Source organism: Corapipo altera, unplaced genomic scaffold (genome assembly GCF_003945725.1).
Source record: "Corapipo altera isolate COAL_440 unplaced genomic scaffold, ASM394572v1 61411, whole genome shotgun sequence".
Lineage (NCBI taxonomy): Eukaryota > Metazoa > Chordata > Aves > Passeriformes > Pipridae > Corapipo > Corapipo altera.
The window spans coordinates 6045051-6062305 of NW_020884875.1; the positions used below are offsets into that span (position 1 = coordinate 6045051).

General features: G+C 41.4%; 1 long non-coding RNA gene across 1 annotated transcript; it reads right to left on the reverse strand.

Annotated features, from left to right (window-relative positions):
- Positions 1 to 8367: 8367 nt before the first annotated feature.
- On the reverse strand, positions 8368 to 16132 carry LOC113943409. The gene is made up of 3 exons (XR_003526311.1): positions 15631 to 16132; positions 10346 to 10493; positions 8368 to 8549 (listed from the first exon to the last, which is right to left on the reverse strand). It is a non-coding gene; the product is annotated as an uncharacterized LOC113943409 (long non-coding RNA).
- Between the last annotated feature and the right edge of the window lie 1123 nt (positions 16133 to 17255).

A 17255-nucleotide genomic window follows, 5' to 3' on the forward strand; every position in this document is an offset into this window, starting at 1 on the left:
CCCTAGCTTTTCGTCAGACTATAGTTAAGCCTGTAGCCCGCAATTAATTTCACTCACTCAGAGGCACCTATAAGAGCTGACAGCTCAATATGCCCTGGATGTAGTATACAATAAGAATAACAAGCTTTTGGCTTTGCTACTTGCAAGCTTGCTCTCTTTTTCGGATGTTTTAGTTATTAGAGCTCTTTAATCAAGGTAGAGGAAAATAAAAGCATTTTGCCATGTAGCACAGCCATTTTAAGCCAATCTTTCTGCCGTTGCTGAAGACACTTGACTCTTTGAAAATGTTGAGATGCCTCAGTGGGCAGAGAGAGCAGGTGATCTCCTAGGCCCCTTCCAGCCTCATAGTTCTTCAATTCTGTGAATAACAAATAAACTCCTAAAGGCAGCTGTTCTGCATGCACTTATAGATGTGGTTAATTCATGACACTGCTCATTAATAATGAAGCAGAAGACTTCTATGGAGAGAATATTGTACTTACTACCAACAACTCTCTAGAGGCCTGTGGGGTGCAGAATTCTGCTTCTTTTAATAATATATAACTACACTTTTTTTGTAATATTGTGCAACTAAAGATGATCTCATTTAACCACCTTTTCTCATTTTCTTTCACCTGGTATATTATCGTTGTGGTTTGTTTAGAGAGGATTACTTATCTCCCCTTACCTCCTACATAAACCAATATTTTTTCTCTTCACTGTTATAACACTCCTTTTTTCAAAGGAGCAGCATTTATGTTGCACCTGATACATTATCCAGTATCTAAATGAAAGGCTGAACCTGGGCAATGCATGTCCACAGATCATTCATCACACTCTTGATTGCTTCTACATGTCCATACTGAAATGCATAGTTTAAGTTTCTTTGTATTAACACAGTGCACAGTTTTCTCTATCCCAGAAGAGAATTAGCAATGCTTAAGGAGACAAAACAAAGCTGTTGCCCTTTTTATCTGCTCACACTTGAAAAGGTGGTAGCATACAAAGGTGACGTAAGATCAAAAATAGGAAACTTCAGAATGGCAAATTCTCTTCTGCTTTAACCCTGCACAGACTTTTCCAGTTTAAGGTGAGGAAGGCAGAGGTATATGAGATATATTCAGTGAATAATTTCACCCATACTCTGCAATCGCATTTGGGTTTGGACATCTGGGAATGCAAGACCACTATGTTGCCATGTAAAATGCAGTGGCAACTGTAGCCTTATGACACTTACCTGACGTGAGTAGGATAGACACGTGTCTGGACTAGGAACCTAATAATTTGCTTCCCTGAAACGGGAGTTTTCTTTAAACCACTGATATGCTCTGACATGGTGTCAGATTATATCAGAGCATTTTCCATAAACCAATTTTGCATATATGAGATGCTGTCCATGACAGGGTCAAGGCTGAAATATTTATATTATTTAAAGATTTAATTTATGAGTTGTTTACAAATACAGTCTTCAATTCTTTCAGCTTTCCCTGGATAATCCAGTGTGTCTCCTCCTTTTCCCCATGACTAATTGACTGTAGCCTGAATATATAGTGAAAGTCCATATTCTATGCACTTACCCACAAGGGCATTATCAACAAAGAAAGTTCTCCTGTTTGCTTTTCACTAAGATTGCTCAACGCAAAGATAGACAATGCTTTAAATTCATAGCCATGCTGCTATTTGAAAACTGCTGTTTCAAAACCTAAAAATAAAAAATGTGCTATCTCTCATCTATCTTCTCTTCAGGAAGTGGAAAAACCTTCTGTTAGCATGAGTGGGGGCTTTTGTCCATTTCCAATTTCTGTCTGTAGACCAGGGCTCCCCTTTTCTGCTGTTTTCTGCTTAAGATAATGAGGGATTCCTCTGAGTTTCACTCAATGAGATTTTAAACATTCCTTTTAACTGAGATGCAACTATTAGTCTCAAGTTTCTTTGAGAAAACTGGGGGGTAATTACCTGAACAAAATCATTCATGACATATAATAATGTATTTAAAACAGCCACACATCATAAAATTAGAAGTAGATATTGATGATGCTCAAACCTATCAGGCAATTTTCAGTGAACACCAGGAATAATGACGACTGTATAAATCAAAAATCAACTCCAGTGAAAAAGTGTGCTCATCCTTAAAATACCAAGTTGTTATGACAGTTTACACGATTTCTGAGATTTGTGTATATCAGTCCTTGTGAAAAGCCACGAGCCCAATTCAGTAACTGTCAGCAACAGAACAATATGGTGTAAGCCATAACAGCAGCAATTGCTTTTCGAATCTACACATGGGGATTCCTAGTGAGCTCTGTCCTATAAACATGGTCACACTTGTGCAGACAGGGCATGGACCAGGCCCAGAGGCTCATGACTGCTGCAAAACTTGGCATGGACATTTTGGCAAATTCCAGTTACTGCCTGTTTCTGCAGCATGCAGGCCTGCTCTGCCTCACACCTTGCAAGGAACAAAACAGGTATCAATTTAATGCCACCATGGGAGATAAACTGCCAACATGCCAGAACAGCACTGCACAGGAAACATGCTAAAAGTAGAAGTTCCAGTTAGATCTAAATGTGAACAGACCAATCCCTTAAACAAAGATATTCAAACTAGACCCAAAATAGTGCTGAAGAGCTTCAGTGTTGCATACATTGCTTTCGGGTGCTATTTGTAAGAAAACAATTTTAAAAAACTCTGTCTAACCTGTTGAGGCACTTGAAATACCAAAAGCACTTACAGTTTCTGGTGAAAATATCCTTAGGCAATAGTAGCTGTGCTGTCTTGCATGCCCTACAGCACCTCTCTCTTGGCTGGTGTGACTATCAAGGTACCTATCTCCATGCCTGTGGCACTTTAAAATTCAGAAATTAAGTGCCCCTGTGCCTAAATCCCTGAAGAGCGTGATCTTCCATGCATACCAGAACACACCTAAGACAAACTGAGAAACTGCATCTATTCCAGTGATGAAAATGGTTTCTCTAGCCCTCAAGGCAGCTAACATGGAACAGCATGCATGCATTCATATGGCTTCGTCCCACTAACCTCAAACTGTTCCCTGGGAAAGTGGCTGTCCTGGGCTAACTCTGAGCTACTCCTCCACCTCTTCTGCTGCAGTCTGGGTTCTCAAGTGCCAAGTCCTTGCCAGGGCTCTGCTAATTGAGATGCTCAAGTCTGTTTCCGGCCCTGCCTAGTCTATTAGTGCAGATCGCCTGTCCTAAAAACCTCACATTTTAGGATAATCCTGGCTTCACTCCAGACTCTGGGTTAAGGCATTTACCTGGAAGTACCCTGTAGACATGTGGAAAAATAAAATTTCATTTCAGATCTTGTTTCTCTGATCTCAAATATAAGCAGAAAAAATAAATTGTCGAATTTCAAAGACAAAGTGGAAATTCACATTTTTATTTTTTGCAGTGCAGATGGAAGTACACGGAGGACAGCACTTATCACAGGTGAACTGCAGTTCCCTCCCCAGTTTCCCCAAGGTTGCCACCGTTACTGAGAGATAATTTAATCCGTAAATATGTTTTGCTTTTTTTCCATTCACAGGCAGATTGGAACTACAGGATTAAGTCGAAATGGGCCATACTAATTCCCCACATGACAGAACAAAGGTTCTTCTTCTGAAAGATAATGCATGCCTCCAGAAGGCATCTCTGTTTCCTGAGAAGTATGAAATGGGATCCTGTATAGAAAAGATTTTGATTTGCTGATCTGCTCTGAGGAAGGAGGGCTTGCTGTGGAAATCCCTGCCCTTCACACGGTGTTTGGGAAGACCCATGAGCACTCTGTAGAGATTGGCTGCTCTCTGAACTATTTGAAGGACAAACTTCCCAAGGATCCAGCCTGAGGGATCGAGAGCTATTTGTAGTAATGGCTTTCAGTGCTGCTGTGTTTCACACTGCTCTGAGTAGCGGTTATGACAAAGAAAACTTGCCAGAGCTCCTTCAAAAACAGCCTGGATTAATGAATAACTTCATTCTGGGAAGAGATATGGAAATACACTCTACTGAGCACAGCTCTCAGCCATTTGAGCTGAGGTGCAACAACAGTAATATTTCAGCTAGGGAGCTCTAAGGAGGGGGTACAAGGATCAGAAAGCAAGAGGATGGGAAAAAGAAGGACAGACAGTAACTTCCTCATGATTAGAAATGATTGCTAATGAAATGAGAAGTAGGCTTGAAGATGGCTTCCTTCGTGGGAGCAGGGCATGCAAAAGCAAGGAATGAAAGGAGTCAGAGCCAAGTGGGCTTGCACATTTGTGAAATGAAAGCTTCTTTATGCAAATATTACTTTACTATTTAATGGCATGTTCTGCAGCTAGAGCATGCCACCCTTTTACAATTGTTGATGAAGTCCCACTCCTGGCTTGCAGTAAGAGTAGAGCGGCAACAGCTGTTCCTAAGGGATGGACTGGATCACCTGGCTGAAAGAGATGGAGAGAGCAAAAACCAGTTATGTTCTCAGGACAGAATTAGAAAGGAAAATCATCAGACAAATGGCAGACATGAGACATGATGCAAAGTTTATGTATCTGTGTTTTCAGAACCTGACTAGGAAATCAGGTTAAAAGGCGGATGGAAAGGAAAGGTTGAAGTGGAAAAAGATTAAAAGCAGAAGAGGCAAGAGAGCAGCTAATTAATTCAAGAGAGGAGCTAGAAGCAGGGGAGGGAACAAACATGAGTGATGCACCTGGAAAAATTCATAGCACTTTTGCCAGGCACTCAGCAGAGCAAGATCATCAGTAAGACAGGATGTGGCTGAAGATGAAGGGGGAAGATCTGTGAGGGCCGAGCACAGCAAAATGGCTAAGCATGGAAACCCTGGGAACAGAAGAGATGCCAGTGCTCTCATATGCAGAAGAATGCCACATCAATGGGTGCAGAGACAAAATGCACTCCTCTCTGTGGGCCTATGAATTATACTCGAGCTCCAGCAGCCACCTCTGTGCCAGCACCGTTTATCCCTTGCTTCGAGAAAAAGCAAGTTGCACAAGGTTGGTGTGTGCTGATCTCCATATAAGGGCCTGGGAAGGAGCCCATGCTGACAGCTGGGGCTGTGGGGCTGCCCATAGCACAGGTGCCACCGCTGGTGGGCACGGCACGAGTGTGGCCGCCCTTTCTCCCTGGGCTTAGCAGTTAAGGCAGGAAAGACTGCTGAGTCTGAGGCCAGAACTGAAAGGAGGGTAGGTTGCCAAACCAAGCACTGAAGTTGTTAGGGAAAAAAAATTGTCAGCAGTTCTTAAACAAATATCTTTCATAAACATGATACTGCCTGAACTGCATCGCTGTGAGCATGCGTGTATGTTGCTGACATTAGCTCATATATTTGCTTTTCAGAGATTCAGGGAGATGTGTGCTACCTGGGACTAAACTTGAAAGACAGCAGTCGCTCTCATCCTGTGGCTGGCATCTCTGGTAGGTACTGTGTCCTCCATGGCATCAGATTGCTGCCTAGGACAGTCCTCACCAGAGCTACAGCTACATGTTTCAAGGGACAAACTACACACTCCCAGTAGCCAAGTTTATGTGACCAGTGAGCAATATGGATTCCTTAAGAGGATTGACAAGTCACTAGTTATTCAGAGCTCTAAATCACAAAACAATGCCCAAAAATTTTAGGTGAATTAGGTCACAATTTTTTTCTAGAATAGACTGCCTCTCTTCTGTTGTATACAGAGTACCTTACTTCCTGACAACTTATATACCCTCAAATGAATGCTTCTAGAGATATAGGTAACAATATAGCTTCTCCTCTTAGATGACTCTTGGAGCACATAATCACTAGATATACAGTTGAAGCTACTCTAAAAATGATCTCCCTTTGTCAGCTAGCTCTGTGCTTCATTGATGTGTTAAAATGGAATGTAGTTAAGAGAGTTAATGGGAGTGATCGTTTTTCTTGCACGCTTCTGGACATATCACCAACAGAAACAGGTTATCCCTGCTTGCCAGTCACCACATTCTTTGCACTGTGTGCTGCCGAGCCTCATTTCGCCCTGCCTTGTCCACAGCCACACACTCTAATTCAATCACATCGCATCAGTGCTAGCGCAGGTCAGCCAAGGTACCGGTGGCTCCACACAGCACAGCTCCCTGGGGTACATTTTGGGGAGGCAGTGCTGTGCTAGCACACCGGGAGCTTTGCCAAGGCAGGAAATCTGAGGGTGTTGCCCAAGAGCTGTGGGTTCTTCTGGTGAAATAAGGCTTTTCCTGGAGGTCTTTATTATGCAACCCGCAGTGATTAAGGCTTCCATGTTCTCAAAAGAAAATGAATGTTTTGCAGGCTATCTAAGGAAGAATTTGAGAACTTAAGAGGGAAAGAATACACAAGCATGAAATTGGGTTAAAGATGAAATTCTTCCAAAATTGCTTCAAATTTTGGAGAATGAGAGAGGTGAAATGGTTCCAGTTAACAGCAATTTCACTGAAGGTGTTAGTAGAAGGAAGAAACAACTTGTGAATTTTGGCTGGATTCACCAATCACCTTTGTTTAGAAAACAGAAAGCAATTATATAAGTTGAAGTCTTTTGAAGATTTTGAATTCCCATGGTTCATTTTGAAAAAGTCAAGTGCTCATTTTTAAAATCATGGAAGCTAAAGTCTCTTTTAAAATAGACATAAGCACTAAGGAAAAGAACAGTTAATAAATATGTATCTTGAAAAAAATGAAACATATTGGATAAAAAGAAACAAAGAATTTTGTGGAGATTATTTTTCAGGAAAAATGAAAAATTCCATTTCATGTTGACCTGCCTTACATCTATTCCTCTCCATTAACCAAAGTTGTCATCAATGCAAAAACTCACAATGCAGGTAGCTCTAATGAGTGAGTTTGAAATCCTTCTTAGGAATAACCTATGTAAAAGATAGATCTTTTATGTGAAATCCTGTTACCAGTGTGAAGTGTTCTCCATTTTGAGATGTTTATTACCCTTGGCAACTCTAGTGCACATTGTGGTGCCAACAACATTACTGAAAACAAAGAGAAGGCAACCTGGCCCATTATTTGATAACCGAAACTAATTGCTAAGATTTGAATCCAATAACAGAGAGAAAGCTTCCCATAATGTTAATGTTTAACAAAATGTTTATCTCTTTGTTCTCTTTTTTAACAAATGATACTTGAAATACAGCTTGATTTCATAAAAATGGAGAACATGTGCATTGCTTAAAATCTTCCAACAGGTCATTTCTCATGTGTCATATTAAAAACACAAACTGAAAATCCTATTCCTCTTCCTTTTACACCCTTTGTGAAAGGTGTAGTGATATACTCCCAGTGAAGTATTGGAACACAACACATGTAATTCAGACTGTATAATTTCTGACCATGCTGCAGAGGTAGTTTAGGCATACTAACAGCTCACTACTAAAAATAGTCCAGATACGTTGGCTGAAAAGTCCAAGGAAGAGAAACTCAAACATTGGCTTCAAATTCTTAAGCAACCTGATCTAGTAGAAAGCGTCCCTGCCCATGGTAGAGGGGTGCAACTAGATGAACTTTAAGGTCCTTTCCAACCCAAACCATTCTATGATTCTGTTTCTTCATAATAAGTACCATTGTACTGCTCAAAGTTTAATGAGCTTTAGTAATACCACTTGAAGGAAGGGTGTTGTCTTCCTCCACAGAAAGTGCCTTGTGAATCTGTACAGAAGTGTCCTATTATTCATTCAGTGAACTAAGGCTTTGGTTAAGACCAGTTTCAGTGGTGAATTTCACAAATGGGAAAAAAACCCAAAACACATTTTTATACTGCTGTACATATTGGGAAAATTTACTATCTGCTTCTGTGATGGTACTTCTATAGCTGCACATGGAAATCTTAATTTTTTTTATTTATTTATTGACTACTATTTTGAAACAGATATTTAGAACAAACAAATTCATTTAATAAATGTTAGCAGGAAGGAGTATTTGATCTTAGTCTCATATTGCCTTTAACTTTGATCGTATGGTAGATAGTGTAATCATGAGGACAATATGCATAATACAGTAATGGATACACTGAAACTGCATTTACATTAATATGTAATTCATTAGAAATATTAGTCAGAGAGAAGAGGCACAATACTGAAATGAAAGGAAATCTTCAAAATGAAGTGGGAGTTCAAGGCATGTGAGACATTCTGATAGACTACAGACAGTCAATTTAAAGGCCAGAAACTGTAAATGCCTATAAATAGCTGTCTGCTGACATTTCTTACAATGGAAGTCAAACCTAAGAAATGGAAGTGGAACAAATTTTAAAGATAGGAACAGGAAATTTTCTTTTTCCATAGTATTATCCTGCGAAACTCACAATGGTATTGCACTCCAGAGCTAGCAGGAATTTAGTATTTCTTACTTATTTAGGAACAAACACAACAAGAGAGGCAAACTACCAAGCTTCATGGTACAAATCATCAACTAAGAATACAAGTACCAGGGGTGGTTAAGTTGTAGACATATTTTTCATTAGCAAGGCTTCTTACTTCTTCCTTTGCTGTACTTACACATACCCCCTCTCAGAGGCAGAATGCTTTACATGAAAGGACATCCGACCGACTTCATATTGGTTCCTATTGCCCCTACCCTAGAAAGAGACAGTGGATACAGAGCACTTTTGAGTGTGAAAAAGAGCCAAGATAACTTAGAAAATGTTGGCCTGTTGTACATGCAAGATATAAATATTCCCTTGTAGTGGCTGGGGGCTTGGGAGGCCTCAGACTGACCGGAGACAGTCTGTTGTCATACGCCAGCCCTTTGGAAAACAGCTGGAAAGTCACCACAGAACAAACTACTATTCACAAGGCAAAACCCTAAATCAAAGACTGTCCTTCAAGTTCTGGTGGCCCAGTAGGATACAGCATGGTTTAGGGTGCTGGGGCATCAGCTGCACAGCCAGAGGACCCTGGCGGCCTATCGTCAAGAGCCCAATGGACACATCTCATTTGCACATGCAGAGTCGGATTTTCAGCAGAATTCAGTGCACACAGTTAGAGTCCTGCCAGTAAACACAGCACTTTTTCAAACCCATAGAGAGAAACACTGTGGGTGGTTAGTTTGAGAACTAGGGGCACAAGATGTATCAAATGAGTGTTGGGTACATCATTATTTCTGACACGATGCATGGTAGTTTCAAACTTTTAGGTGCTTATATTCCTCAGGCTTGTTTAGACCTGTGGTAGGAAATACTGGCTCACAAATATATAATTATTTCCAAAAAGCCTTGTACAAACAGCAGTCCTCACATATAACTACCAGGAAGCTGTACAAATTCACCTTGGCAAAGTCTGGTGCTACAGCATTATTACCTAATCAATTGTTCTTCGACTTTCATCTCAGTTTCTTCCAGGATCTTTCCAAGACACGGACCCTATTTCCTTCCCAGGGTAGGAACACTCTAATGGAGACATGCCCTGAGCTCTCCCATCCACAACAGGGATTAAACATGCTGAAACAGCTGCATCTGCTGAGCCAAGAAACCCTATGACTTTTAGTTGTTGATTTGGAGCCATTTGGGTTTTCTTTCTGCCCAGAGTACCTGAGCCTTCCTAGCCAGGGGCTATCATGTCAGTGAAACAACATCAATGAGACATCAGTTATGCTGTTTCTGCTGGCAGCTCATGTATGAGGCTTAATGAAGGTGTCAACAAGCGTAGGAAGGATAGTAGTAGGGATCTGTCTTAAAGAAATAGTCAGGATTGCCTGCTTGAGCATCCCTGGTTGTGCACATTGACCAATGAAATCAGAGAGTTACCTTCATTAGAATCTGCAAGTGCAGGCTCAGTGTTTTCACCAAGAAAACACAGAGGATGATGGAGAGTTTATGGCCCAACCCTCTGCCTCCTAAGCAAGGAGATGTGATGGAGGCTAGGAAGAACACTGTCATATGCCCATGGGAGGATAATGAAGGCATAACGAAAAGGGTAACACAAGGTCTGTGTCTAGATTACCTTGGAGTCATCTGGTCAGAGATACTCCTTAGTCAAGAAGAATAATTGCCAAACCAACTACAGGTGATAGAAGGAGGTGTTAGTACGCATATTGCTGCCAAGGACAATTCAATGGTTCACAACACTAAATAAACACACTAAGAATATTTAGAAGAAGACTTTCTATGGTCAAATATACTGGTGAGGGATCTTGGAGCAGAGATAGTTTTCTTCTTAGATGATCCACTGGGAAGACTGGTGCTTTTGCAGTGGGTGTGTTAAGGAAAAAGATTTGGCTGTTTGACAAGCTCAGCTGCTGGAGCAGGGGCCTGAAGTGTGACATTGCTCAGTTCTTGCCTTGAGGTCTCCTACAGTGTACATTCCTCTTATCTTACTTCTTATGCACTGTGGAAAAGATTAAAAGGCATGTTAGAATTGAATATATGTTGCCTACCTGCAGTCTTGTTCTTGCCCTTACCCCTGGCGAGCCCAGGAGGATTCATGCTCTGTGATACTTCTCACTGAGGTAGCTCTCCAAACTGTTTGGGGACCAGCAGCCTGTGGGTTAATAGCAGCCTCTGGTATGTCTTCTCCTTGTTTACCTGTAGAAATCAATTAATCTGCAAAGAACCTGAAGAACATCTCAGAAGAAAGATACAGAGCTCCAGGGTGAGTTAACATAGATACACAATCAAGCTCATAGGATCAGAGTTGCCAACAGAGCAATTCTTCTCACATGCATTTCAAAATATGAAGAGATGTAGTGCACTGCCTGAAACCCAATGTTTAAGATAACTACATGGTTCTACAAGAAAATCACATGGGACTAATTTTTTCTGTGCCTCCAAAACTTGGTGTCATTGTAGGATAGTTATTGGTTTGCTACTCCTGGGACACTTTCTGACCTGCAGATGTTTTATTTCATCCAAATTACAAAGATGAAGCAATATGATGATTTGCTATGATGGTTATGAATATTTAAAAATTCCACGTAAAAATTACCCTGGAAAAGGGAAATATAAACCTCCATTTTCTAAAAGGGGGAAAAGTGGAAGACGCATTGACTACAGAGAGTCACTCTCACCTCTGTGCCAGGTAAGATCATTGAGCAGATTCTCCTGGAAACTATGTTCAGGCACAGGGAAAACCAAGAGGTGATTAGTAACAGTCAGCATGGTTTTACAAAGGGGAAATCATGCCTGACAAATTTGGTGACCTTCTATAATGGGGCCTACAGTATTTGTGGATGGGGCAGAGCATTGCCTACCTGGACTTCTGCAAAGCGTTTGACACTGTCCCACATGACATCCTTGTCTCTAAATTGGAGAGACATGGATTTGATGGATGGACCACTCGGTGGATAAAGAACTGGCTGGATGGTAGCACACAAAGAGTTGTGGTCAGTGGCTCACTGTCCACACTGAGACCAGTGACGAGTGCTGTCCCTCATTGGCCAGTGCTGTGTTCAATATCTTTGTTGATGACACAGACAGTGGGATTGAGTGCACCTTTAGTGCTAAGCTTTGTGGTGTGGTTGACATGCTGGAGGGAAGGGATGCCATCCAGAGGGACCTTGACAGGCTTGAGAGATGGGCCAATGCAAACCTCATGAAGTTCTACAAAGCACAGTACAAGGTCCTACACCTGGGTGAGGGCAATCCTAGACACACCTACAGGTTGGGGGAAAGAAGTGACTGAGAGCAGCCCTGTGGAGAAGGACTGATGAAAAACTCAGTATGAGCGGGCAGCATGTGCTCACAGCCCAGAAAGCCAACGAAATCCTGGGCTGCATCAAAAGGAGCATGGCCAGCAGGTCAAGGGAGGTGATTCTGCCCCTCTGCTCTTCTCTCATGACACCCCACCTGGAGTGCTGTGTACAGTTCTGGTGTCTCTAACATAAGACATGATGGAACTGTTGGAACAAGTCCAGAGGAGGTCCACAAAGTTGACAAGAGGAGCGGAGCACCTCCACTACAAAGACAGGCTAAGAAAGTTGTGGCTGTTCAGCCTGGAGAAAAGAAGGTTGCAGGGAAACCTCATAGCAACTTTCCAGAATCTGAAGGGGGCCTAGAGGGAAGCTGGAGAGGGACTCTTTGTCAGGAACTGTAGTGACAGGACATGGAGTCATGGGTACAAATTGAAAGAGAAAATTTAGGTTACATATTAGGCAGACATTTTTTACTGTGTAGGTGGTGAGACAGTGGAACAGGTTGCCCAGGAAGGTTGTGGATTTCTCAACCCTGACAGTGTTCAAAGCCAGGTGGGATAAGGCCTTTAGCAACCTGGTCTAGCGGAAAGTCTGCTAGATGGTCTTTAAGTTTCCTTGCAACCCTTATGACCATTCTCTTGATTCTCATAGTGTCTCATTGCCATTGGTGGTTGATGTTATCTCCACTTGAAAACAAGACAACAGATTTTCATGACTGAATTTAATTTGTGACCAACATATGCTCATTTTAAGTTTGCTCATCTTTCTTCATGGAAGAGTCACTTACCAGTACTGTTCCATGCAGTTGTTTCTTTCCTAAATTGGTTTGCTTGCCAGATTTTATAGTAATTTTTTCCTACATAATTTATAACTTTTGAAAAATAAAAAGGATATAGGCTAAAAGTAGAATAAAGAAAGCTCAGAGAGCATTGCAGTGCAATGAAGGCACTGGGGGAAGCTTTGAAACATTACAGGATTGTTATGGTTGATGCAGAAACTTAATAAGGCCTTAGCTGCATAGGAGTGGAGCAAGCTCAAGGTCAGCTGTAAGACCATGGCAGCAGACTGTGGAAGTAAGGCTGCAGGGCAGAAAGCTCTAGAAAACCAAGAAAAGGTTCTAAAATTGCCCTTAGGGAGAACAGAGCTTACAAAGGAGGATGGAGAAGGAGAGAAAGAACATGCATCTCCTCTTCAGTGAATTGGATGGAATTAATAACTTGAGACTTTTCCTGCACAGCATCCTTTCTGGTTCTTGGTTGCTCTAAGCACTCTTCTCTGAGCCAACTTCACTGCTTCAGCATCACCTAGAGTGTATGGCTATCCAAACATTCCAAGTAGAGATGCACTTGTACCAAATTTGAGCAGAGGCAGCCTGCCTAGTGATTGCAGATGACAGTTTGGCACCTCCTGCCACAATTTTTTCCAGCCTTCATGACTGGTCTCTAGACAGGTTCTTACTCTCCACACAGCCAAGAGGGAACCATGTGCTAGAAGACGATAGGAAGATCTCACTCCCCAGGGAGGGTGCAGATTTTTCTGTAGCCCCAAGGCCCTTGGCCTTGACTAAAGAACTTAGTCATCCTCTTGCCACACTTTCTAGCTCTTTTTTCTACTGTTTGCCTTCGTGTCTGTAAGTCTAGTTTGCATCTGAACCCAGAAGCATGATCTTATATTTGGCATTTCTTGCCCACTGCCAACCCCATGGAGACCTCCAGAGTACTGTGTATCAGCAGTCCATCCCTCTTCCACTTACAAGTCTTTGTGTCAGTTGCAAATTGTGTTTACAATAGTATTACATCTTTTTTAGGCCACTGATCAAATCATAAAATGGTACAGGCTGCAGTGTAAGTAAACTCAACTGGTAAATGCTCACATAGAATTATGTTTGTGACATATTAAGTAGAATATTTAATCTACTTAATGCTAATCTATTGATGAGCTATTGATGTTTAAATAAAAATAGAATCTAGAATCAAATTAAGTGTCTTTTTATGTCAACATTTCTACTAAGACCACTCATAGATTCATAAAATGGTTCAAGTTGGAAGAGACCTTAAAGATTCACCTAATCCAAACACTTAGCGGTAAACAGACTAGACCAGGTTGCTCAAAGTCACATCTAACCTGGCTTTGAACACTTCCAGGCATGGAACATCCACAGCCTCTTCAGGCAACCTGCTCCAGGGTCTCACTACTCTCGTGACCAGTGGCGCTTCCCTCTCCCTGACCTTGTGTTCTTCGGCCCTTCACCATTCCAAAGGCTCAGGGCCTGCACACCACACACCACTTTCTTTCCTGAGCTGGCAAGACCAGAAGGGGACAGAGGAGTCATATCAACTTTTTTTTTTCCCCCTGAGATCAAGATCAGGATGAGTCCTAGACTTATTTAATTAATTTGTTCTTTTAAGTATTAGTTCTGAAATAGCATTTAAAAGCAAGCCTGAGTAAAACCTTTCCGGGGCTTTTCTCTTTACAAATGCAGAGAGGAACGACCAGCAAACCAAGAATTAACCAATATATATTGTTGATTAAGGAAGGACAAAAGTAAAAAAACTAATTTGCACTGGCCTATTGAAAATATCTGGCAGTACTGCCAGACACCCTGACATGGCAGTGCTTTGCTGGTAAGCCAGCTGGCCCTGCTAAGCAAGGTCGCTCTTCCAAACTGTGCACTGGGGAGCATCTGATAGGCAAAGCACTACCGGCTCAGAAATGCCACGCTCCTGATGCTCTGTTTTCCCAGTTGTCAGCTCTGTTTATAAATTGCCCACTTACAGCAAATCCAGCACCTGCTATGGACACCTCAAGCTGCCAAGTGCTTGAATGTATCTCAAAAGCCATTCCATGTTTGAGCCCATTAAGCTCAGTTCTTTGGTTAAAGCAGCTTCCCAGGATTTCTGATGGCAAGTTTTGTTTTGTGAACAAACCTCTGGAACTGCTTTTGGGTAGACCTAAGATGTACAGTATTCCCTTCCAGAATAAAATAGCAGATCCACTGGGCCTTGAACATACCACCACCCGTAAGCACAGTGTGTTTACCCTTTACACCACTTAAAGATAAATTCAGACTGATAATTCAGAAAAATCAAAATAACAATAATTTAAAAATTGAATCTTTTACTGGTTTGTTCAACTGATTTGCAATTTTTATATTAGTGGAATATGGTGGTTATTTATTAATAACTCCCAGGTGGAAACTATCAGGTTTGAATTTGTTCAAACTTGATCACCATTTCCTTTAACTAACCTCCTTCATCCTAAAGGTGCTCAAACAGCAAGGAGCAAACACTCAGTTACAGACAACAGAACATGCACAAGGCTTGTGCCAAACTCTTTTTGGGCTGGCACAAGACTAGCCCAAAACACAGCTGGCTCTGATAACAACTCAAATCCTGCTGCAAAAGCAAAGTAATCCCAAGGAAAACTCTAACTGCCATTCTGTGAAAATGGAGATTCCAGGGTTGCTAATAACCAGGTGAGGGGAAAGGGGAGGAGCTGAGGCTGGAACGTCTTCAGCTGAAGGAAAACTTGGGAGTCTGCACAATGCAAGGACTCCTCGGATTTTGAATTTTTTTCTCCTCCCCTGTGGTCAGAAATAGCTCCAAATTTGTGACCTTCAGGCACAGTAAAATCAGCTCATTTATTAGTCTGGTCTTTTGTGGAGGCTTCAGATGCACAAGGGGTGATTGGGCTCAGAGGTTAATGATTTTTGGGGGTGGTTGTTTTTCACTGCGGTTTTGATTTGCTTCTGCATTTCTCTCATTTTGTGGGCTACAAATGGAATAACTTGAAGCTGCCAGTATATGACATGGGCTTTCTTCATGTAACCAAGTCAGAATTTATATAGAGGTGAATAAATTATGTCCTTGAATGCCTTGAATACATAGATTTCTGAATTCTCTCTGGATTGCTCATCTCATTTGCTTCAGTGCAAAATTGGCCCCTAATGCTATTGAGTAAAAATTCTTGAACAATACTAGCCTTTTACACATGTCAGGCTGCTGCCTTACAGCTAGACTATGCTCACTCACTTTATACCATGAACAAGGTGGTCCTGGTGATCTGTATTCATGGAAGCTGACACCCAGTGATGCTGAAGACCAACAGTCTAGAAACACTTCATTAATCTGTGAAGCTCACTGCCCCAAGATAAAAGGAGGTCAAGTGCTCAAGAGGACTCCAAATGGATTAGCTTTTGTACTGCTCCTGCAAACTTCTAATTGTACTTGACATTCACAGATGACAGCAGAGAAATCTTCACATTACAAGGAATTATCCAGTCTTTCCTGTAGTTAAGGAGAAAAAGACGAAAAAACATTGCCCAAACAATTTCTCAGGGCCACCTGACAAAGTCTAGTAAAAGAGAAACAGTTTACCAGAGAGACATCACTGTTGTATGACCCTTCCCAAATTCCTCCCAAATGCCTCCTGACTTGCAGAGGGGGTAAGCACAGGGACACCGAACAGCACTGCAAACAGCAGCAAGTCCTTATTGCTGCTTGGTTGGCCCAGGGGGCGGTGACTGCAAATTATCAGCAAACTGTGGAAGCAGAGGTTTAGTGGGACAAGGTTTAGTGCAGTGTAGATATAATAAGCTGACATGACCACTTGCACCTCATGGGAGTCATGGCAGTGTCCTGGGCCCTTGACAAGGGAAGACAGGGAGCTGCCTCCTGATTCAGTGCGTATCTACTCTCAGATCCTTCCCTGCAGCCCCAGGCTCAGGCATATACCTCAGAGGGAGCTTTGATTTCATTCCAAAACACTGGTAAAATTATTTGAAACATGTTGGAAACAATGTGTTATTACCAGCTTGTTCTTTCCCTCTAGAATAAAATGGAGTTATATATGTGGACAATATGCATAGAAAACAATGATTATCACGTTTTCTGGGTATTACTTAGAACACTGAAATAATATAATTTTAAGCATATTATCCAGACCTTAACACAGAGTCCTGAAGTATGATTCTTTCCTCTATATTTATTATGCAGAAGAGATCTAAAAATCAATTCAGATATTTGAAATATACTTAGACTTTTGATGTTCAAAATAATTGGAGTTTTAATTTTGCTCCACTTGATCTGAAAAAAGCTTTACTTTGAAAACTTTGTATCCAGTTTTAATGTGACTGATTTTTGTGGTTATGTTTTCGATCCAAGGTTTTTTAAAAATACAATACAAGATGTTGTAAGAGTATGAAGTCACTGGTAGACAACACTTTCACACCACAAGATGGTTTTTCAAAATTTCAAAAATAATTTATAAGCACTTAAAGAGATCTAAGATTTTCTTATTTTCCGGAGCAGGGATTAGCAGTCAAGAGAGATGATGCAGATCTAAATTGACCTTCTGCTAACATATGTAGGAAAAAAGAACATTTGAAGTCCAAGAACAGCTAAAAATAATTGTCATAAGAGAGGTGGATCACGTGGAAAGGAAGCAATATTCCCATTGCAGATTTAGGGGACTATCAGACCAAAATAGAAAGCCAGATATTTTACTTCATCGAAAATGCTGAGGAATACTACTGTACTTACAGTAGTGGATCACTTAAGAAGGACCGTCCTTTCCTTTCCTTTCCTTTCCTTTCCTTTCCTTTCCTTTCCTTTCCTTTCCTTTCCTTTCCTTTCCTTTCCTTTCCTTTCCTTTCCTT